General features: G+C 35.4%; 1 protein-coding gene across 1 annotated transcript in view; it reads right to left on the reverse strand.

Moving 5' to 3' along the window:
* LOC149237941 (hydroxyproline O-arabinosyltransferase NOD3-like) overlaps positions 1-19724 on the reverse strand; it is an 85219-nt gene extending 65495 nt beyond the window's left edge. The window contains exon 1 of the mRNA XM_089372861.1: positions 19622-19724. The gene's annotated coding sequence lies outside the window, so the exon portion shown is untranslated. The remainder of the gene's footprint in view (positions 1-19621) is intronic.
* Positions 19725-24882: the final 5158 nt, after the last annotated feature.

Genomic DNA, 24882 nt, shown 5'->3' on the forward strand with positions numbered 1-24882 from the left:
CCCTCGTAACGAGATAGGATCCTTCACAAAAAACCATCACACTACACCTTCTCCCACTGAGCTCTTTAATCATTATAAAAAGAAGAAATATTTGTTGGAGGTCTCACATTAGAAATATATGTTAAATTTCAACTTTCTATAAATATGTTTAGGTATTATATGTTTAAGCTAAAATTACTTGATACATATAAGTGAAAATGTGTAATTTTAAGAGCTTTTTTCCACCTTACGTTTATTAATTTATATCATAAATCTTATTTATTTTTTTTCGATAAATTAGGGTTTTTGTATTAATCAAAATCAACTTTACATGGATTCGCAGAGATTACCATAGTAACCATGGAGGATGTATCTTTCCTCAGAAGACTACATCATTCAACCATACCAACAAGACCATCAAAGTCTCAAATTCTACTGAACCAAAGACTCCACAACCTAAACTTCATAAGAGCCAAGGTTAGAATTGGCCTGCAACATAACCCAACAGGCCAACACAAAGATAACAAACATATTTACACTGATGATCTATCAACCACAGAAGGTCTACCCAAAATACATATACCCAGACCAATTTTTTGCGACCCATTCACAATATAATCATACCAAAAAACAGTCAGGACTTAAGCATCGCAACCGGCCATAGAACATACAATGAGAGAAACAAAAGACACGATATATGCCTAACAAGTTGGGCCAAAAACTACCACGCAAAGCGACATGCAATGAGGAGGCCACACGAGGTACCGAGTGCCCCTCCTAACGAGCTAGTAGCCTTCACAAAAAATCATCACACTGCACCTCCACCCACTAAGCTCTTTAATCATTATAAAAAGAAGAAATATTTGTTGGAGGCTGTCACATTAGAACCAGGAGGATCCATCAAGTCCCCCTACCCCCCGCCCCCCCCCCCCCCCCCACACCATCTGTTTCATAAGTTATGTGGCTTTATACATGAGCCAGACAAGATTTGATTCTATCTAAACATAACTGTTAATTCTTTAGCATTCTCTTGACGTCCTCTAGGGATGAAAAAATATTGTACTTCTCCACTTGTTTGTCCCTCAAGACTATGCCTAACAAGGCCTTTATTTACCAATGAAGAGCCATGAATTTTTTGTATTGTTTCTTCCTTCTCTTGTCGTGCCCAGGGTCAAGAACCCAAGCCGACATATACTCCATGAGCTCTGAATCAGAGCGAGATTGTCTTCGACCCTCACCTACGTCTCGAGCTTGTGAATTTCATTGAACATTTTTGGCAGAGCAATGTTGAAAAAGGTGGTAGTCGAGTCATGGGCAAAACTTCTGGCACCACGTTGTCCTTACTGGTCTCGACCCCCCCCCCTGCCTCAACGACATAACTGAATTGGGGGCAAACTTCAAACAACTGCTATGAGTGCTTCTACCTACAAAAGAACACAAGAATGGAAGAGACCCAACACCAACAAGACTAGGGAACCAACATACTAAATCATCGCAAAAACTCTAGATGCTTGTCCCAAACTCCACAGACGACTCAACAATTGAGACAGAGGAGCGACTACCTCCTCCATAAACTTATCACCATTTACCATTAAAACCCAAGAGCAACAACAAAAGAACAAGAGGACTATGAAATCCAAAGAAGCACAACCACCCATCAAATTTCGCTAACCAAAGGTTATCCAACTTAAGACCATACCAAACCCTACAAATACCCCTTAATTCACTTTGAACTAGACTCACATTCCCCATCTTGAGCCTTGAGTGCGCACCACAGACCAAAATCCAATAACGAATAGAGACCAAACCCCGAATTAATTCTACACACCATATTTGGGCAAGACACAGAACCTCATACCAAAAACACCAAGCACAGACATGATTGACCACCAAAGAAATAGACCCAGAATAATTTTAAGAGAACCTAAGAATTCGATTCGCAAAAACAACTGAACACCCACAACGACACTTATGAAAGTCAATCCCTTAGCGATTCACAAACATGATTGACCACCAAAAGAAATAGACCCAGAATAATAGAAAGAGAACCTAAGAATTTGCTTCGCAAAAATGACTGCACACCTAGAACGACCCTTCTGGAAAGCAATCCCTTAGTGGTCGAGCACATGGCCACACGTCTAGGAAGCCTAACGCATTCAAACCAAGCTTATGCAGGTGTGCACACTTGCTTCTCCGACTTTTCGATCCAGGCACCAGCCACAACACAAAGGGATTAACACAGTGAAGCTTAGCGGAGAAGCAGAACCAAGAGGTCGAGGACCTTCCCTCAGCTCCTCTCCATTCACCACAAATTGTCACCCTGTCCATCCAAAATCAATTAATAGATGCACACTGCCAATTGTTAGATTGTGTGTGCATGCATGCGAAGACATACCACATCATGCCCGCATTAATGCTTAATGTGAACTATGGAGTGGTGGGCACAACCTCCCAAAGTCCATTGTTAATTCCAAATTAACACTCCATGGCGGGAATTTACATCATAAATCTTATTCCATGGTATGTTCTTAAATTATTAATAAAAAATAAAAGTGATTTTGTAAAGGTGAGTATAAGTTTTAGAAATTATTATTAATTTCAAGTAATTTAGGTTGTTAAATTTAATCTCCTTTTATTATTTTTATGAATATAATATGACAGAAGGAGGGTTAAGTGGATTTATCAAAATTATAATAAAGTTGGTCATTTTGATTGACATTTATGAGACATGGGTTATGCATCATTAATAACTTTGTAATCACAAAGGTGATATCTTATCATTGCATTGCAAAAGCCTATTTAATTTAAAATGTAATTCTAAATAAACAATTCATAAAATACAATAATTAATAAGATTTTGAAAATAAAAGAGCAAGTTAGATAAACATGATAATGCAAAACAAATGCAATAATTAAACAAGCTTGAAAAATATAAGATAATATTATGCATTAAGCAAAGTCTTTCGGTAGAAATCACATAAGAGAGTTTTTGACCGACTGGTTTTGAACCAACAAGTGTGGTTCATTATTTACTTATGCATTAATAAGTAACTTAATTTATATAAATAGCCTCAAAAATAGTATTCAAAATATTACACAATAAACTTTAAATCACTTACACCTTACATAGGGTGACTATACATCACAGAGCAGGTGAAGTATGTGGTGAGCACAAGTTTGAGCATACGAGGGAAGCTAAACAAATCAATACATCCAAAAAGGATTGTACCGAGGACATCAAATGCAGTTAAGGGGAAATACAACCCATCCCATCACTCAAGTACAATAATGCAAGGGATTAACACCCTATGCAAGTGAGGCAAGTTGGAGATTTGAGAAAAGAGGTGGTGGGATGGTGATGTGACATCTTGAACGACACCCCACCTTGAGAAACATTATTTGAAAATCACTAAGGGGATGATGAAATCAAACTAGGAGATTACGTTTGTTTCATGGTTATGGGTACAATTATATGGGGGGTGATGCAAATATGCCTTTGATTTGCTGAATTAACCCCCCTATAGGAGTTGGTTCCCTCTTTCCCGAAAGAAAATTACCTTCAGCCCTTGGAGCCAAACCTTTCCTACAATTCTTAGGACTGAGCGCTATGTTCTAGCGCTAATACACTACGTGTGTATGTATCAAATGTTGTCGCGGAGCCAAAGTTTGAACAATGAAAAGAAATGCCAACGAGTCCCAGCCTTTAAAGCCCAACGCATAGCCAGGGCACACCAATTTGTTAGGCAATGGTCAGGTAGGCTTCACCCGCTCCGTTCCAATCCAACGCCAACCTTTTATACAACATATCAAGACCTCCAGGTAACATGAGTCTTTGGGCTACTGCTTTTATATAATGCGAAGGCTCCCAGTACTCTCCCTTTGGGTCTTTCCGTTGAGATGATGTGTCCCAGTCCCACTCTACTAGTCGCGTAAACTTGGTTTTCACTCTTCCCTTCAACCAATGCTTTCCGACCCGTTTCATAGATCCCACCACTTCATTGTTGCAACTAGAGTGATGCCTTCATTGCCTTCCTTCTGGTCAGTCCCCACTTGCCACAACCCAATGTTGAGTTGGCCTGACACTCTTCTTTCCGGCCACTTAGAACTGGGTTCCAAAGGGTTCTTATGGGCTATCCTTTTGGGGATTACGTGTCTCTGCACCTCCTTCTCGACCGCGTAGACTCGGTCCTTTAACGTATCCGTTGGGTTATTATCTCCTAGGTCACAGATTCTTGTTGACAGAGAGTATTTTTTGTCTCTCGCTCCTATCAATTGATGATATTCCACAGAGGAATAAAATTTTGGCTAAGTGTTAGCCTCTCTGTGTTAAGTCCAATTGTGACTCCGCACCACTATTCGATCTCTTGTGTTTTTAGAAGCCTCTTCATTGGCTCGATAACTTACTCAACTAATGTTAAGCCTTCTCTGGACTTCTGCAATGCCTCCAACTATGCTAAGAAATAAAAACACAGAAGTAAGAAATAAAATGCACAATGTTTGTACATAAGAAAGGAAACATTTATACATGCATGGTTGCAATGTAAAGGCTCTTCGAGATAGAAATTTCCACACAAAAACCCACACTCTTGCATGCATCTTTTTCATTAATTAAAACATATATAAAATTACAATCACTCAGTTCCTCTCCTTGAGAATAGGATTAGAGGACCGATTTAGAGAAAATATTCCTAAACTACAACCACTACAACAATTTGTCTAATATAGAGAATTACATGGAAAATTAAAAACAAATTATGGCCTAACAATCCACTCTTTGAGGAACCAACTCCTCTTAGTAAAAGATTTTGACCTCTCAGTAAAAAAGATTAAGAATGCCCCTGCATCATGCTCCCAAGGAACAAAGTTTTCATGGGCTCCTGTCCATGAGCTCTTCAATGGATTTGCCACTTTTCTGTATGAGTGTGGCAATCATCCAAGTTGCATCTGACACTGGTAGGTTCTTCCATTTAACTAAGTATTCAAAGTACTCCTTGTCCCTGGTCTTCTTAATCAATCTCTTATCTAGAATCTTCTTAGGTTGTAAAGGTTTAGCTGTAGGAAATTGCTTCTCTCATTGGATTTCATGACTATAATTGACTAGATGTTATGTTTCTCATTCATATTTATATAAGTCTGCTACATTAAAAATTGGAGAAATTCCTACTCCAAGTGGAAATTCTAATTCATAAGCATTGGTAGAAAACTTCCTCAAAATTTTACAGGGTCCTATCTTTTTAAGTTTTAATTTATTATACTCACCCTTAGGAAATCTTTCCTTCCTTAAGTGTGCAAGTACTAGGTCCCCAACTTCAAAGTTTTGCTCTCTTCTCTTCAAATATGCTCTACTTTTATATTTTAAGGAATTTTCCAATTGCTTCTTCTTGACTTGGTGATGGATTTCTTGTATGGTTGTGGAAAATCTTCTCCTGATGCACTCCTTTGTTCGGTTCTTCCAAGATTTCAATTTCATGTACCACTCTTGGATCCATTCCACAGATAATTTGGAAAGGGCTATGTCTTATAGTTCTGTTGGGAGTATCATTGTAGGCATATTCAGCTTGTGGCAAAATTTGATCCCACTATTTAGGGTGGTCTCCAATTAAACTACGCATAATGTTCCCAAGGCTTCTATTCACAACTTTAGTTTGTCCATCAGGTTGAGGGTGATATGCTGAGATGAATTGCAATTATGTTCCAAACTTCTTCCATAATGTCCTCCAGAAGTGTCCTAAGAATTTAGTATCTCTATCTGAAACTATACTCCTGGGAATTCCATGCAATATTACTACTTCCTTAAAGAACAAATTAGCAATGTGACTAGCATCACTAGTCTTAGCACAAGGAATGAAATGAGCCATCTTTGAAAATCTATCTAACACCATGAAAACATAATCACTTCCTTTTCGTGTTTTAGGTAGTCCCAAAAAAAACTCCATACTCACTAAATCCCAAGGCCTTTCTCGAATTGCCAATGGGCTGTATAATCATGTGCCCTGACTTCTTCCTTTGGCATACTGACAAATTCTACACTTCTTTGCAAATTTCTGCACGTCAGATCTCAATTTTGGCCAATAATAATATCTCCTCAACAGGTCATATATCTTTCCTTGCCCAAAATTTCCTCCAAGACCTCCACTGTGTTTTTCCTTGATCAGGTTCTCCCTCATAGAACAGTTTGGAATGCACAGCTGATTGTTTTTAAAGAGTAGTCCATCTTGAAGCATATAATCAAGCCATGGACTTTTGTCTTGTAAAGCTATATTTTTACAAGCTTCAAAGATCTCCTTGAAATCTGCATCTTTTTCATACAACTCCTTTATGAACTCAAATCCCAGCACTTGGATTTGACTTTCTTGTAACAAAAGTTGTCTCCTACTCAAATCATCTGCAATTTTGTTAGATTGACCACTGATGTAAAACAAATGTAAAAGCCTTGAAATATTCAACCCGTTTAATATGTTTCTAGTTCAATTTTGGTTGCTGCATGATTTACTAAAGAGCATGATTGTCGTTACATAAAATAAATTCTTTAGATAACAAGTAATTTCTCCATTTCTTTAGGGCCTGAACCACTGCATAAAATTCCTTGTCATAAGCAATGTATTTCCTTCTGGATTCATTCAACTTCTTGCTGAAATAGGCAATGGGTTTGTCCTCGTAGCCAATTGCATCACTACTAGCATCAATTTTGACTTGAAAAGGTTTATTAAAATCTGGAAGAGTGAGCACTGATTGCTCTGTAACCTTTTTCTTCAATATCTAAAATCCATTTTCAGCTACATCAGTCCACTTAAATGGTTGTTGACTCTTCTTTACTGTCTCTACCATTGGAGCATTTATCTTGCTAAAATTATGAATAATTTTCCTGTAAAAGCTTGCCAAACCATGGAAACTCCCGACTTCAATTTTTTTTTAGGAGAGGGCCATTCAAGAATATATTTTATTTTACCTGCATCCATCTTGAATCCTTCTCTGTAAATTACAAATCCCATATGTACCAACTCTGATTTCAAAAAGGAACATTCCTTTAAATTGACAAGCATCTTTTCTTGTCGCAATGTTTCCAATACATACCTCAAATGCCTCAGATGCTCCTCTTTAGACTAGTTGTACACTAGAATGTCATCCAGGTAAACTATCACAAACTTCCCTATGAACTCCTTCAGTACTTCATTCATCAACCTCATGAATGTACTGGGTGCATTGGATAGGCCAAATGGCATGACCATCCACTCATACAAACCTTCATTAGTCTTGAATGTAGTCTTCCACTCATCTCCCTCTCGAATTCTTATCTGATGGTATCCACTCTTTAGATCAATTTTAGAAAACCAACATGCACCACTCAAGCAGTCCAACAAATCATCAATACATAGCAAGGGAAAACGATACCTGATGGTAATCTTGTTCAAATCTTTAGAATATGTGCACATGCGCCATCCACCATCCTTCTTAGGAGTCAATGTTATAGGTACTACACATGGACTGAGACTCTCCCTAATCAGTCCCTTATCCAACAAATCTTACACCTATTTTCTAATCTCGTCATTTTCTTTGGGTGTCATACGATAAGAAACCTTATTGGGCAAATTGGCTCTTGGTATCAAGTCAATGTGATGACTGATACTCCTCACTAGTGGCAATTCATTTGGTAGATCATCCACTACAACATCATGATATTATTCCAACATTTATTGAATCTCCACAGGAAAATAAAAAATAGCAGTAAGGATTACTCTTGGCTTGCAAAAAATAGCAGAGTTTACCTCTTCTAGTTCCAACTGCTATAGAAATTCCTTGCCACTCATTAATAGTGTCCTCAAATCACTGCTCCTAGAAGTTCCTTACTCCTGCAATGGTAACAAGGTATGATTAATGCCATCCTTATGGAATTTATATGTATTCTTCTTGGCATCATGCACTACACTCTTGTCACACTGCCACGGTCTCCCAAGCAAAATGTGACACACATCCATGGGCATCACATCAATAAGATCTTGTCTCTATAACTGCCAATATGCAACTCAAATTCACACTGTTCATTGACCAAAATCGGATGTCCCTTCTGCAACCAAGAACAATGGCGTGAAGTCAGCAAATGTTATTTCGTGATCATTTAATTGTTTCCGCTAATGAGTAGAGTAGATTCAAGTCTAGAATATTATAGTTGGCTATTTGAATCTACAAGGAATTTTTACAAATTTATCAACTCTTATTATTAAAAACAATATATTTTGAATATAAAAATATGAAAGGGGAAGTGATTATAAATTTATTGTTTATGGCATTTTAAGAACACTTTTTAATTGTAAAAACGATAGAAGGAAATATATATATATATATATATATATATATATATATATATATATATATATATACATATAGATATATAGATATAGATATAGATATAGATATAGATATAGATATGCCTTTTTATTTTATAGTATAAATAAAATTTACAAAAAAGAAATAGTTGCAAGGAGGGTCTCTTAGACAGGGAAATCAAGCTTTCCTTTGGCTTAAAAACCAAAAGAGTTTTAATTGTTAAAAATTGAGAATTCAAAGTCCATATGAGGAATCGTAACTAAACAAATTGAGACCTTGAAGGATGGGCATTGTCCATAAGAAAAATATTAGATAGAAAACTAGAGGCCAATAACTTACTCAATGGATGTTAAGCCTTCTCCGGCCTTCTGTAATTCCTCCAACTCCACTTAGGAGTATTAAGGGCTCGACTCTTCCGCAAATAAAAACACAAAAACAAGAAATAAAATGCACAATGTTTGTACATAAGAAAGGAAACATTGGCAGAGACCTGGTTGTAATGGAAAGGCTCTTCGGGACAGAATTTTCCACACAAAAGCCCACACTCTTGCCTGCATCTTTTTCATTAATTAAAACATATATAAAATTACTATCATTCGGTTCCTCTCCCCAAGAATAGGATCAGAGGACTGATTTAGAGAAAATATACCTAAACTACAACCACTACAACAGTTTGTCTAATATAGAGAATTATATGGCAAATTAAAAACAATTTCCAGCCTAACAATCCACTCTTTGAGGAACCAAATCCTCTAAGTAGAATATTTTGACCTCTCAGTCAAAAAAGATTAAGAATTCCCTTGTATCACGAGGACAGAGAAGTGGTTGTTCTTGCTAGCCTTTGAGATAAATTATATGAAATTAAGGGTAGTCAATTTTGGAAGGGATTAAAATTGGAATGGTTTTTAAGGTTGTAAGGAGGTCGGCTCTTGTAGCCTAGAGGGAGTGGTTGTATGGGCTTATTTTTCCTAGATTATTTCCCATGGTGCCTTCCAGATGTTGAAATTAGGTAGTGAAGGGACACGCTAAGATGACATTGACGTATGTAAAGCAAGAGGCTTTGTGTTATCAGTTGGAAGGAGGTCGGCTCTTGTAGCCTAGAGGGAGTGGTTGTATGGGCTTATTTTTCCTAGATTATTTCCCAGGGTGCCTTCCAGATGTTGAAATCAGGTAGTGAAGGGACATGCTAAGATGACACTGACGTATGTAAAGCAAGAGGGTTTGTGTTGTCATTGAATCACTCACATTGAACAAGATATGATTAGGGCAAGGAGCCAATTCTCGTATTGATGTTTGGTTGAGAGAAAATCAACAATTGAGCATGTGGACATGGAAGTTCAATGCATTTACGACAAAGTGGATCCAAATGGCATGCTAATGGAGGTAGAGGGATGCATTCATGTTCCCAAGAGTTCTATAACTCAAGAGACCAAGTATTTTTAGCTGGCTAATATGTATCATACTATAAAGGCCATGGTGGATCAAGTTATAATTCCCAATCACAATGAAATAGATAATCCTAAGCACCAACTTGATCCTCAAAAGCAAATTTCAGGCCTTCGTGAAGCGAGTTTTCAAAATCGACACTTCTATGAAGAAGGTGGCAAAGGGACGCTAGCATAGCAGAGAAGATGAAAGGTTGGAGAGGGTCAAAGGGATCCCAAAGAAATATAATTCTCATCCTAGAGGATTTGTGACCAATGTAACCTAGACCAAAGGACACCCCAACTCAAAGAAAAATAACAACAACAAGGAGTAGTAACTCTAGAGATAACTCTAGAGTAAAGCCCCTCTTTTATTGGCCTCTAGTTTTCTATCTAGTTATATTTTCTTATGGACAATGCCCATCCTTCAAGGTCTCAATTTGTTTAGTTATGATTCCTCATATGGACTTTGAATTCTCAATTTTTAACAATTAAAACTCTTTGGGTTTTTAAGCCAAAGGAAAGCTTGATTTCCCTATGTAAGAGACCCTCCTTGCAACTCTATGTCTTTTTTGTAAATTTTATTTGTATTATTATTATTATTATTATTATTATTATATATATATATATATATATATATATATATATATATTCCTTCTAGATCATTTTTACAATTAAAGAGTGTTCTTAAAATACCATAAACAATAAATTTGTAGAAATTCCTTGTAGATTCAAACTGATAATTGTAATATTCTAAAACAAAAGACTTGAATCTACTCTATTCATCAGTGAAAATAATTAAACGATCACAAAATCATGAAGCACACAAGAGAAATAATTCAATCAACACATTACCCACGATTTCCTAGGGAAAGCCACAACTAAAAACCCCTTCTATTTCTATATTGCATTAATTAGGAAATAGGAGAAGATTACAATGTTTTGCTCAAGCTCGAGCAACCTCTGCACTATCTCACTACTTCCTAGACAAGCCTAGGCCAATACTTAACCAATTTTCTTCTTTCCTAAGTCCCTATTTCCTGGGGAATTAGCCCCTATTAATTTGGGAAATTCCTCAATTAGAATTGTGCAATCCTCATAGGCCTTCCTCTGATTGCATGCACCACCTATACAATTCAAATGATTATACAACTGATAGTACATTATCCCTGAACTCCAATCTCAACTAGGTAACTCTCAAACCTGACATGCATGAGTTATTTATGAGTGAATCATCAGTTTACTAATTGATCACTGCAGGCAACACCACACTACTAGACCTCCCACTAGTTCCTGCAACAGTTGGAACTAGTTTAACTGACTTTAACTCAGTTAAACTTAATTAATTAATTACAACTCAAAATCAACTCAACGAGGGTTCCTATAATGTAGGATACACTCTACATGACTCAATTTAAACCCTCAACTTGAATTAACATAGTTAACTAATACAAGTTGTCATGAGATGTGGAATTACAATTTTATCCCCAATTTAATTCATGGACAAAATTAAAGTAGGATTTTCTTGTTGCATTTTCAACACTCCCTCTCAACAAGAAAGGTATTATTTGTTACCCCGGTCCTGCCTCTATGAAACTCAAATTTTCATCTCGACAATGCTTTTGTCAAAATATCTGCATCATGTTCTTCTGTAGGAATGTATTCCAACAACATGATTCTCCTTTACACACAATCTTGTAGATGGTGATACCAAATGTCAATATGCTTGGATTGATGAAAATTTGGATTCTCAGAGAGTTTGATACAACTCTGATTGTCACAGTAAATCATTGTAGGATCCATTTGTTGACCAAACAACCCAACAAGGATCTTCCTCATCCAGATAGCCTCACAAGCTGCTTGACTAGCAACCATGTACTCTGCTTCTATCGAACTAAGTGCAATTGATCTCTGCTTCATGTTGTACCAAGAAACTGTTGTTGACCCAATACTGAAGATTCCCCCTAATGTGCTCTTCTTGTCGGATGGAATCCCTACCCAATCTGCATCTGTGAAGCCTTGAAGCTTCACTCCCTCTGTCTGTCTGTACCAAAGACCAAACTGAGTGGTGCCTATGAGGTATCTCAACACATGTTTAACTGCCTTCCAATAGAGTTTGGTTGGCTTAACCATTACTTGACTAAGTTGGTTAATTGCAAAACATATGTCCGGTCATGTGTTCATCAAATACATAAGTGAACCCACAAGTTGCCTATAAATAGTAGCCTCCACTACTTCACCTGAAGTAGCATCTTCCTTCCTCCAATTCCATGCTAGAGGAGTCTCCATGGGTTTGCTACTCTCCATGTGGAACTTCTTCAGTATCTCGTTGGCATACTTTCCTTGAGAGACAAACAGTTCCTCATCTCCTTGCCATACTTACATACCAAGGAAATAACACATGAGCCCTAGGTCCTTCATCTCAAATTCTCTTGCAAGATCATATTTGCAAGATTTTACTAGCTTCTCATCACCTGTTAGAATTAAATCATCAACATATAACACTATAATCAACAATTTACCTTCAACCACAATATGGTAAAGGTTCGCATCTGCTTCACTTTTGGTGAAGCCAAACCTGGTGAAATAACTGTCAACCATGGTGTACCAAGCACGGGGTGCTTGTTTCAATCCATACGACGTTTGCTTGAGTCTGCATACATGTGACTCTCTATTGAAGGTCTCAAATCCTTTCGGCTGCTCAATGTACACCTCTTCTCGATCACATTGTTAATGAATGTTTTCTTCACATCCATCTGATGTATCTTCCATCCCATCTACACTGAAAGTGATAGAATATATATAATTGAAGACTACCTTGATACTAGAGCAAAGGTCTCCTCGTAATCAATTCCCTGAACCTGAGAAAACCCTCTAGCCACAAATCTAGCCTTGTGTTTCTCCACACTCACATATGTTGCTTGCTTTACCTTATAAATCCATCTGGAACTCACCACTAACTTGTCTGTTGGTCTTGGAACCACTTACCAAACATTGTTTCTGATAATGGAGTCATACTCCTCAACCATGGCATCAACCCATATTAGTTGTTACATTGCTTCCTCGAATGAGGATGGCTTAATCTCTACACTTTCGCTCATCAGAGCCATGTAGCCAGTGTACCGATCTGGTGAGCTCCTATGTCTGCGCTGTGATGTGGGTGCTCCCACATTCTCTCTAGCATCATGCATCAATCTGGCAGCCTCTCTGGTGTGCTTCCTCCCATCTCTGGAAGTCTTTACATGAGTGGGTGCTTCCACTCTCTACTCCTCTGCATGTGGTTGCTCCGCATCATCCAGAGGTTCTTCCTTTGGAGCTAAAAGCCCCTCTTCTCCATACAACCGAAGCTCCCTCTCAAGGGAACATCTCATGGCCTTCTCTTCATCGAACTTCACATCTCTACAAACCATTTTCATCATGTGAGATGGAAGGTACACCCAATAGTTGTAAGGTGTATCAGTGTACCCAAAAAATATGCCCAACTCAGTTGTTTGTTCTAGATTTTTCCGTGCATCCTTGGTAACATGACGGTAAACTGATGAACCAAAGATCTTGAAGTGTGCCACATCTGGTTTCTTACCCGAAAAAGCTTCTTGTAGTGTACTCATCCCGAGAATTGGATGATGAATCTTGTTCTGCACATATACAACAGTGTTGCATGCTTCATCCCACAAGTGCAACAATAGGCTCTGATCATGTAACATCGCCCATGCAACTCCCACAATACTTTTTTTCTTCCTTTGAGCCATCCCATTCTGTTGTGGGTTATGGGGTGTTATTAACTCCCGTAGAATGCCTTCTGATGCACATAAGTTCTTGAATTAGTTCAACACATATTCTCTACAGTTATCGCTCCTGAGAGATTTAAATTTCCTATCAGTGTATTTTTCAACAAATGCTTTAAATTCACAAAATTTAGCGAATGCCTGACTTTCTTCTACATGAAGAAAATCCAAAACTTACGAGAAAAATCATCTACAAATATTACATAATACTCGTGCTTAGCTGTGGAGGCTGTCGAGAACGGTCCACGCATATTTGAGTGAACTCTTTCAAGGATCATTTGAGGTCGACTGTCCTTATCATGAAAGCTAGATTTGATGTACTTCCCCAATGTACACCCTTTGCATTTGTCTCTCTGCTCTAGTGCACCCTTGGGAAGTCTTGTAGAAATTTGTTGCATGGTCTTCAAAGCTTTATGGTGCAAGTGACCCAATCTTTTATGCCACAACTCACTGATGTCTCGGCTCTGCACCTTCTCTGCTTTTGTGCTCAAAGCAACACAATCTTCTACATCTAATTTGTAGAGGTCCTTTGCCCGAATCCTGATCCGCTTCACTTGTCTTGAGGCTATGTGACGAAGGAAAGCCTTTCCTTTGCTAAATATCACATTGTAGCCATGGTCCTCCAACATGGCAATTGAAACCAAATTCTTCTTCATACCTGGAACATACATAACATCTTTTAATGTGAGAGGAGAACTAGACTCCCTCTGAAAGGTAACAGTATCGATGTTAGTTGCACAATACCTCCCATCATCTCCCATTTCGATGTGCATCTAGAGGTCCTTCTCCTCCAATTCATTAAATAATTCTTTGTTGTCAGTCATATGGAATGAAGCTCCACTATCCATATACCACACCCTACCCATCACCGATGTCACCATGCAAGCAATGAGGGTGAAATCCAGCTCGAATTGTGAAGCAAGAGCTTCACCTACCACTCCTCCTGAGGCCTTCTTATGCATACACTTTGTGGCATAGTGTCCTAGCTCGTGACAGTGAAAACATTTAATCTTCAACATGTCCTTCTTCTTGCTGCCCTGACTGGAATCTAATTTGGAATGGGATGACTTCCCTTTCCCTTTCTTTGCCTTTCCAACTAAGGCACAATTCTCCTCATCATCATGCTTGGATGAGGATCCATCTTTGGTGTTCCGCCAAATCTTTTCTTGCACCAAGTCAGACCACAACGCTCCCACTCTAGTAGTTTATCCCTCCCATTTACTGAGTCCTGCTAGTTGTGCCAGCTTTTGGGAAGGCCTAGAAGTGTTAGGCTAACCAGATTGTCTTCAACAACTATAACACCGACACTTCCAAGCTCATACCGACATTGGGTGAACTTGGTCAAGTACTTTGGTATTATGTCGCCCTTCTCCATCTTTATTTTCCTGTGCTTGTCCTTCAGTGCCAGCTTCCTATGGTCACTGTTGTTTTGAAATAAGTCTATCAAGGCCTTCTACATTGCATATGGAGTCTCCTTACTATGGAGGTTTGAGACAATATGATCTCGAACTCCTTCTGGATAATCCTTCTCGCCTTTACTACACATTTTCTCCACTCTGCCAGATCTTGAGCATCAGCTGATGGAGGCTTAGGAATATCTTTTCTCTATGAATTCCTTAAGCCGTTGTCTTTCAACACTACCTCCATCCTGTCATTCCAAGCAACATAGTTCAAACTACCCTCAAGGGCATATTCGAGTCTCAATCCGTAGAATGACATCTTGTCGGCTCTGAACTATGATACTGCAAATTCGATTTCACCTGCAAAAGAAAAATTCGTATTCTATTCTTCTAGAGTGATTTATGCTCTGATACCATTCAGAAATTCCTAATAGATTCAAAATGTTAATTGTAATATTCTAAAACAAAAGACTTGAATATACTCTACTCATCAAAGAAAATAATTAAACGATCACAAAATCACGAAGCATACAAGAGAAAGAATTCAATCAAAACATTACACAATGATTTCCCGGGGAAAGCCACAACTAAAAACCCGTGCTATTTGTATAGTGCATTAGTAAGAAAATATGAGAAGATTACAATGCTTTTCTCAAGCTCGATCAACCTCTACACTATCTCTATCTATCTCACTGCTTCCTAGACAAGCCCAAGTCAATACTTAACAAATTTTATGCTTGCCCAAGTCCCTATTTCCTTGCATTGTTTCTTTGGGAATTAGCCCCTATTAATTAGGGAAATTCCTTAATTGGAATTGTGCAATCCTTGTAGGTCTTCCTCTTATTGCATGCACCACCTGTACAATTCAGATGATTATACAACTAATAGTACATTGTCCCTGAACTCCAATCTCAACTGGGTAACTCTGACATGCATGAATTATTATGAGTGAATCATCAATTTACTGGTTGATCACTCCAGACAACACCACACTATACTGCAGGCAACACCACACTACTAGACCTCCCACTAGTTCCTCCAAGAGTTGGACCTAGTTTAACTAATTCTAACATAGTTAATCTGAATTAATTAATTACAACTCAAAATCAACTCAATCAGGGCTCCTATAATGTAGGAGACATTCTACATGACTCCAGTTAGACCCTCAACTCGAATTAACTGAGCCAACTAAGTCAAATTAACTTAGTTAACTACTACAAGTTGTCATGAAATGTGGAATTACAATTTTATTCTCAATTTAATTCAAGGACAAATTAAATTAGGATTTTCTTATTACATTTTCAACCAAATTTTGAAAAGATTTAAATATTAATAAAAATTAAGTATTAATAAAAAACTAATTATAATAAAATGTGATAATTAGTCTTTCAAAATAAAACTTAAAATTAATGTTCATTATGCATTTTCACCATTGTATTATTTAGTTTGTATCTTTTTTACATTGAATTTTTGTTTTTGGTTCAACTCAATCTAATTATAATTAAATTTGTTCATAATTCAACCCAATTATGTTAGATTGCTTTTTTTTTTTAATTATTTAGTTTTCCTTTCATTATTTTTATAATGAAAAATATGTAAGGATTTCATTACATGTAAGTAAATTAATGGTTAGGTAAAATATGTTTTTTAAGATGTAAGGATTTCATCATAGGTAAGTAAATTAATGGTTAAGTAAAAGACATTTTTAAGATGTAAGGATTTCATTATAGGTACATAAATTAATAGTTAGGTAAAAGATGTTTTTAAGATGTAAGGATTTCATTATAGGTAAGTAAATTAATGGTTAGGTTCATGGTTAGGTAAAAGATGCTTTTAAGGTTAGGTAAAAGATGTTTTTTAAGATGTAAGGATTTCATTATAGGTAAGTAAATTAATGGTAAGTAAAACGTTTTTAAGATGTAAGGATTTCATTATAGGTAAGTAAAATAATGGTAAGGGAAAAGATGTTTTTAAGATGTAAGGATTTCATTATAGGTAAGTAAATTAATGGTTAGGTTCATGGTCAGGTAAAAGATGTATTTAAGATTTAAGAATTTCATTATAGGTAAGTAAATTAATGGTTAGGTTCATAGTTAGCTTATATGGTTGTTTACTACATTTATATTTAAAATGATTTACCAAATAAGTCTATCTTTACTCACATTAATTTAAATATTAATTTTTCCTTTATAAAATAATATAAGTTATCTTTTTAATAAAAAACAAAATAAATTATATATATATATATATATATATATATATATATATATATATATATATATATATATAAGTGATAGTCATTACAAAACTAATTATCATCATGTTACTCACAAGGAATTGACTTGGGAGAGAGACATAACAACCATTCTCCTCAACCACCTTAGCTAACCCCAAGAGATTAATTAAATGACTAGTCTAACTTATAGACAAGAGATTAATTAAATGACTAGTCTAACTTATAAACAAAATGACATTTTTACTGAAATCTCACGATACAATTTCAAGCAAGATTATGATTTTTTGTTATTTAAAATAAACTATTGAACACTTAAATAGATTCAGCGCTCTAAAAAAACCACTAAAACTTCTGAATTTTCCAAATTAAATAACTTAAACACAAAATTCTAAAAATCTCTATTTTAATTGAAATTAACCCTAAAAAAAAAAATCAATTTTTTATTTCATTTATTAATTAAATTACGTGTTAATTAAATATATTATTATATTATATATATTATAAAAAATTATAAAAAAAATCTCCCACTGCATTGTTCTCCTAACCATACTCCTTCGTTTCAACCATAACTCAGTTTCAACAATAACTCCCATTACAATGGATGGTTCTCCTAACCATGCTCATCTGTTCCCATAGAGTCTATGCTCAGGCTTCCTTTCCCAAGTATCCATCGACTCCAAAATTTCTTTCCTAACTCCTTTACTTCGGTGACCAGTCAATATCAGTAAGAATGGTTCACCATGTTGATATAAACCAACAAATTAAATAGATTTCAAATTTCCTGGTTGAAAATCCCTTAGATTACATTGCCAGGAACCAATGCTTTATTTCTAAACCCTTAACTACACTACAAAAAAAAGCCAATGCTTTTTTAATCACCCTCGGAGAGTTTCATCAAGAAACACTAAACTGCATATAACATTTATAATAAACCACAGAGATTGGTCAAAAGAAACATTAAATTGCCTATATAATTTATAATAGACCACAGGCATTGGTCATATGTGACAAAGGAAATACCCTTGCTTCTCCCTCACACACCATAAGGTTGAAATATTCCATTTATCTTCAAAGTTTAGTCACAAGAATGGGTTGAAATACCTAGAATTATACCCTCACATTTAAATAGCAGAATAACAGGTGTAAATATATATAAATAAATAAAATGTATGGTATCAACTGTATTCAAAGTTTTTTGTTTTTTAAATAAGTAATTTTGATTTTAAATTCAATGAATGTTATTCAAAAGTTCGAATTTTATTATAAGAGGAGTTTGTTTATGAAACTGCTCTCCAGAAATTTTACCAATTTAAAATAATTTAAATAATTATTATTTGAGAAAATCAAAATATAAAAATAAGTTAATAAAAAATACAATACAGATACTTCATGTCTAAAACTTGAAAAAAACCTAAAAACATCCTTTCAATTTTCCCTCAATTTGCTAAAATCGAACAAAGATTCAATATTACAAAAAAAAAAAGAAACAAAACAATACAAAACGCAGATCACATAGTTCACAGAAATAAAATAATGAAATATTGATTTTTCGCCGGGTCCTTATTATTTCGAGACTTAAACTTCTACTTTGATTTCCAGATTTCAACAACCTCCTTAAAACAAACCAAAAAAAGAAGATGAAAATATACCTGATCACAATCCAAGAACAGGTTAATATGAATGGAATGAAAATTCAAAATATTCATGTAAAATGATGAAACAAAAAAAAGAAGATGAAAATATACCTGATCACAATCCAAGAACAGGTTAATATGAATGGAATGAAAATTCAAAATATTCATGTAAAATGATGAAAATATAACTGATCACAATCCAAGAACAAGACTTAAAAATATTCATGTAGTCATCTTTAATTGGATTGAATGTAGATTCAGGGTGTTTAAAGTTAACTTAAAGATTAAGCTTTTATATAATTCAAGTTTAAATTAAAGTTTCAGATATTCTATATCTATAATCAAATTAAAATGATTAAATGCAAAGTAAAATTTTGTTAGGGGAATTTAAATTTTGAATCTCATAATTACATAAATTTTATATAAAATTATTGTTATAAGAATTTGATCATCTTTTCCAAGTAAAGAAAATATTTTGCTGGGAAATTAAAACCTTAAATTTCAGAAATGCATAATACTTTATAACAAAACCAATTGAAACCCCTTAATCCTGAACCAAATCTAACTTTAAACAAATAACCTTAACCTAATTCTAAAGAATAAATCCATGTTTACCAAATGATGAAATTGAAGAAAGCTAAACTCAATACAGAGAGGCCAGAATTTAGAGAAACGCTTAAATGCAGTACAGAGAAAGTCCATGGCGGGAAAAACAGAGTCAAAAGCTCAACCTTCCTGAAAGTCCAGACCGCTAATGATGAAAATTGAAGGCCAGGAAGTCCAATACCTCGCAAAAAACAGAACAAAATAGGCTATATTCCGGGGAAATTGAACTTACCGCTTATGTAGAAAACATTCAGCAGATCCAGACTAGGGCCACAACGACCGTGAAAATTTTGGCAGGTTCATAACTTCATTCAGGACTTGAAATTGCAACGCTCAGGCCTGCTGCTCTCAGACACAGACAAATTTTCAAGACAGCGCCCAGCGTTTAATAACTCAAAACAAAATAGGTTGGTCACCGATGGCACCCAGCCGTTCTTTATTTATAAAATGTCGCACAAATTTCCGAGTCCTTATGTTGTCTACCAGCGGCAGAGAGGCTTTTATGACCCGATTTTATGGGCTTCTGATACGGACTGTTCCCGGGAAACTTGCATCCACGGTGCATGCTTTTCTCGATGAGCATTCATGAGTGGGGGAGATTGAGGGTTTGCCTCGCGGTCGCATGCAGTGACCAATTCAAATGATTTAAATTTAAACTTGATGAGACGGTTCACTAGCTTTGAGAACCCAATGGAAATTAAGGCCCATGGTACCTTCAGTTAAGTCAGGGAAAGAAGAGGCAGAAAGTGTCAATTTATGTCATTAATGGTTGGTTTTTGGTTTTTTTCGGTAATACATTTTGGGTAAATAGTTAAAACATCTTACTTGCAGGCGGAAATCTAATTAAGCCGAAGGTTTTTTATATCGAGGTTTTGTTTAGATTTATCTGTTTCTAACATAATCTGAACAGGGGTCTTTCTCTTTTTTTATACGTTTACAATCTGCTGGATTGGTCCCGCTGAGTTATAATTAATGCATTGAATTGACATCTTTGGCTTTGCACAGTGCAAATACTAGTTTTAGAATTCTGTTATGTCTTATTGAAGGCTAAAGGAATCCTTTTTATGTAAAGGAATCATTTTCATCTAAAGGGGTGTTTGTTTCAGTAAAACCTTTTTTATTGAATATAAATTTTATTTCAGTTTTGAAAAAATAATCTTTAAGAAAAGTGTTTTTAAATCACTTTAGCTTTGATAAGTTAAAATGTTAGTAAGGTTCGTATAGTAACAAATATTTTGAAATTGTGATGTAATATGGATGTACATAAGACATTCTAAGAGAAAGCAATTTTTATCCCCAACCCTCTTAGTGTCACAAAGATGACAAATTCTTTCAAGTCATGTCTTTTTAGGAAGTGGCCAATGCCTCATCTCACTTTAGAACTTGTGAGAGTTTGTTATTATTTTAACAACTTTTATTTTCTTCTTTATGCTAGTCAAAATAGAGAGATAATTTTGATTTTTGAGATTATGGTTGTTGGCTTCCTTATAATATCTTAATTTTTTTTATCCTCTAATTCTTTATCTCACCATAATTTCTCCTTAAATTTATATTTATTAATATTTTTAATACTATCATTATTCTACAAAGTGAGTTATTCCCAAATGATTTAGCCAACCCTTGGCACCTTTATGCGAACCTTTCTTGAGCAAAAAATGGTTTTAACTAGATGTTGAAGCAATATCTAGTCATAGAGGTGGTCTCAATAAGGGGAAAGTCTCAAGATTCCTTAGAGATGTGACAACCCTAAACTTCACAACTATACAAGATCACAAAAATAACAAGATTCTTAAGGAGGATTTTCTTCTTATCCCATGATTAAATCTCTTTTGATTTAGAACCATTTTCAAATCCATAATAAGCTTTCCACCCTTTCTTTATCCATTTGTCGATATTATAATTCCAGTTAATCTTGTGATAAAGTAAATTTTGAGATATTTGTATGAGGCCACTTCATCCAAGTTATTGTTGTCATATATGAAGTAAGTGTAATTGATTATTTTGGATTTAGTTATCACAACTATCATCTTGTCAATATTAAGAATCATGCCCCTACGAGAGCAAAAATCTTGAGAATTTTTAGTTGCTTCTTGAGAGCATAGGGATTTCTCACGATAATAATAATATCAACATAATAAAGTAGGATGATCACTGTACCAACTAATGTTAGATTGACACAACCCACTTCTTCTAAGCAACCCTCTAACTTAGTCAATGTATGTGCCAAAAAGGGTAAGGGATAAGTCACAACCTTACTTAACTCCTATATTAAAATTAATTTTGTTTGATCAATCCTCAATGTTCCTGAAATTGGCAATAATATTCTTGTACAACCTTATCATAATAGCTCTCAACTCTAAGGGAACTTTTAGTATTTCTAATATATTCCAAAGGTTAGTCTTCGTACTATGTCAAAAACTTTTATAAAGCCAATGAGACAACATAGGAGATTGGTTTTATTCTTGTGAGACCCCTCTTCAATGATCCTGTGTAATAAAGTGACCCATGGTTGAATGGTAGTTCCTTAATCTAGCTTGGAATTTAATTTTTTTATGTGGCTTTTTAACTTTATATGCTAATCTTCTTTTCTAAAATAATTCCATATAACTTGGCTAAAGGGGAGATAATCATAGTGGTTCTATAATTAGAGGGATTGTTTGTATCCCCACTTTTAAAAACAAGTACAATGAGGCTTTTATTCCATGGTTTAGGGAATCACTACTTCACTACTAAATTCAAGAGCATGTGGATGTGAGGGATAAGGATAGACCCTTCAAATTTTAAGATTTCTACTTGGTACCATTCGATGTTGTTAACTTTCCCTTTTGTGAGTTGCTTAACTCTAAACTTTGTGTCTTTTATGTCTTCTATAGAATACATTTCTTCTTCTTTAGAAATCCTTTGAATGTTGACGATGACATAAAGGGATTTAAAGATTTTTAAGGTAGGAATTCCAATCCATCAAGGGAATCACAATGTTTTCTTTAGGTTTATGAGTTGTAATTAGCATCCACGATTTCTTAAGATCTATCTTAGATATTTTCAAAAGCTTCTCTTTCTCCTAATTATATAGTACCATTTTCTCCTTTTAATTATGGAATTGTACCTATTTATCTATTCAAATTTAAGGGACTCGTTAGAAACATTTTTCAAAGATTTTCTAGTAATCTTACACTCTTTCATACCAACAATTGGCCCTTATATTTTCCTTTTTTGATAACACCTCAATAGAGAACTTGTTAATGAAAATAGAGAGGGTTGTTATAAAATTATGATGGAGGTATTCAATGTTTTCCTTGTTCAATAAGAGAATTAGTTCATTATTTGAATCCTTAAAAAATGATTAGCCATATTTTGTTGAAGATAAAGTGATTTTGGTTATTAGAAATCTCTTCAATGGGCTTTCTGTGCATAAGTTTGGAGTTAGGGTTAAAGGTCTATGATTAGACTTGGACCTGTTATCACCAATATAAGACCCTGATAGTTTGCTGATCAGACTATCTCAGTGTAACTATTTCAAACCAATCTTTTAGCTAAGGCTTAGCCTCCTCAGCCTAAGAGGGCTCTCTCAAAGGGTTAATGATATTGATTAAAAATATGGGTAGATGGCTAACTCTATGGTTTGTGATTTTATATGTTTATAGGTTGAAAGATGAAGGCTGGATACCATTGGGCTATGGAGTCAAACTATGTTTCAGTACCACAGCAAGATCAGCTTAACATAAAAGTCAGGGCATAGAGAGTTTTTATACATCAGCAAAACAAAGATACAATGCAGGGAAACACACTTTATAAATACATGAAGGAAGTTAGAGCATCATTGATGAGTTCTAAGTAACATGTATTCATACCACTGCAAGTAAGTGAAAGAGGAAAGCCATGAGACAATAGGACATTAAAAACTCTCTTTGAATCCTGAGTAGTGAAGCCAAAACATTCTACCTAGCATGGAAGTCAAGGCATTATAGAGTTCAAGTGTAGAAATGCAAATATAAAACAGTGAAACACAGTTAGTTTATCTATGAAGGAAGTCAGAGCATCATTGATGAGTTCTGAGTATCATAAGTAAACACCACTGCAATGTAAGTATTGGAAGATGCCATCAAAACAAGAACATACAAGAACTCTTCATGAATCTTGAGTTGTCTAAGTAGAAACTCTGCATTAGGTTAAAAATATACACAGTCTGCACATAGAGTAGCAGTTGAGCCAAAAAGTCTCCAACCCCTTGCTAATTCGACCTCTTGCTTTATATATAGCATTTACAACATGGATTCCCTCATCCCTCATCAAGAGAATTCGAATTTTCTATGAGTGACACCTATTCTAACCATAAAACAAACCTTTAAATGCATTTGACAACTAACTAACAGTCCTAGAGTCCTAATACAATTAGGAGTACAACTCCTTGTTATGACTAAACCACCTTAACTAAACATTGAATGCATTCTTTGACAGCTGCAACCTCATGAGGTCGAATTTGATGAAGCCTCCCACGTTGTCACCTTACTGCTGATGATAAACCCTAGAAATTAGGGAACATGTTTCCCTGTTTTTAGGTTTAGGATCTTTGAAAATTAGCACGTGGGACAGAGCCTTTATCTTCTCATCCATGACATATTTTATGAAACTGAAGGAGGTTTTTGTAGTCCATGTTGTCTAGAACAAAAACCTCTCTTGGTTTTTTAAAACACTTCTCTAGCTATCCAGAATCTGTCCTTGAAAAACACATGTAAAACAGGAAAAATCTGTTCTCTGAAATTAGGGTTTCAAAGAAAGCTTAGTATCTCCCAACTGATAACACTTATGAAGAAATTGATATAGGTTATTTTAGCTGGAGAGTTTATAAAAAGAAACCTCCTTCATAATTCCAAAATACCTTTTCCTGTGACCAGAAACTGATCTTGAAAAAGACTGCTAAAACCAGAAGACAAAGCTTGGCTTTCAGCAGTTTCATAGCGCAAGTTTAACCATAAATTTCTCCCACCTCACAACGAATTTGAAGAAACTGAAAGAGGTTTTTGTAATTTAGTATGTTAGAAGAAAAGCCTCTTTCAGTTTTCAGAATTGAGTTCTTAGCTGCTCAGGAACCCTTCTGGAAGTTGACTAGTAAAAGCAAAAAACAAAGTCTTTTATGCTGAAACAAGTTGCTTCAGTGATTTCATAGCGCAAAACTAGTTTTTTACACTGTCTGCGCTACAAAAACGTGGATTCATAGCTAGTTTCAATTTTTTTTTTAATGGCTAAACATATGACTTTCAAAACATGATATGGGACCCATAAAGTGTAAAACAAGGTTGTTGAACTTTATTTGATGATGGAAATGAGACTCTAACCCTATGACTTAGACTCTAAAAACCATAAAAATGACTTAACCACCATCTAACATTATGACTTAGGAACAAATGTAAACTGTCCAAGTTTTAGAGAATTTTTGGGTGATAACTGGACCCATGGTCCTTTAACATGTTAAAATTTACTATTTGGTCACAT

The sequence above is a fragment of the Pinus tabuliformis genome, chromosome 8 (genome assembly GCF_031772625.1).
Source record: "Pinus tabuliformis cultivar Carrire ecotype Pingquan chromosome 8, CPIR1, whole genome shotgun sequence".
Classification (NCBI taxonomy): domain Eukaryota; kingdom Viridiplantae; phylum Streptophyta; class Pinopsida; order Pinales; family Pinaceae; genus Pinus; species Pinus tabuliformis.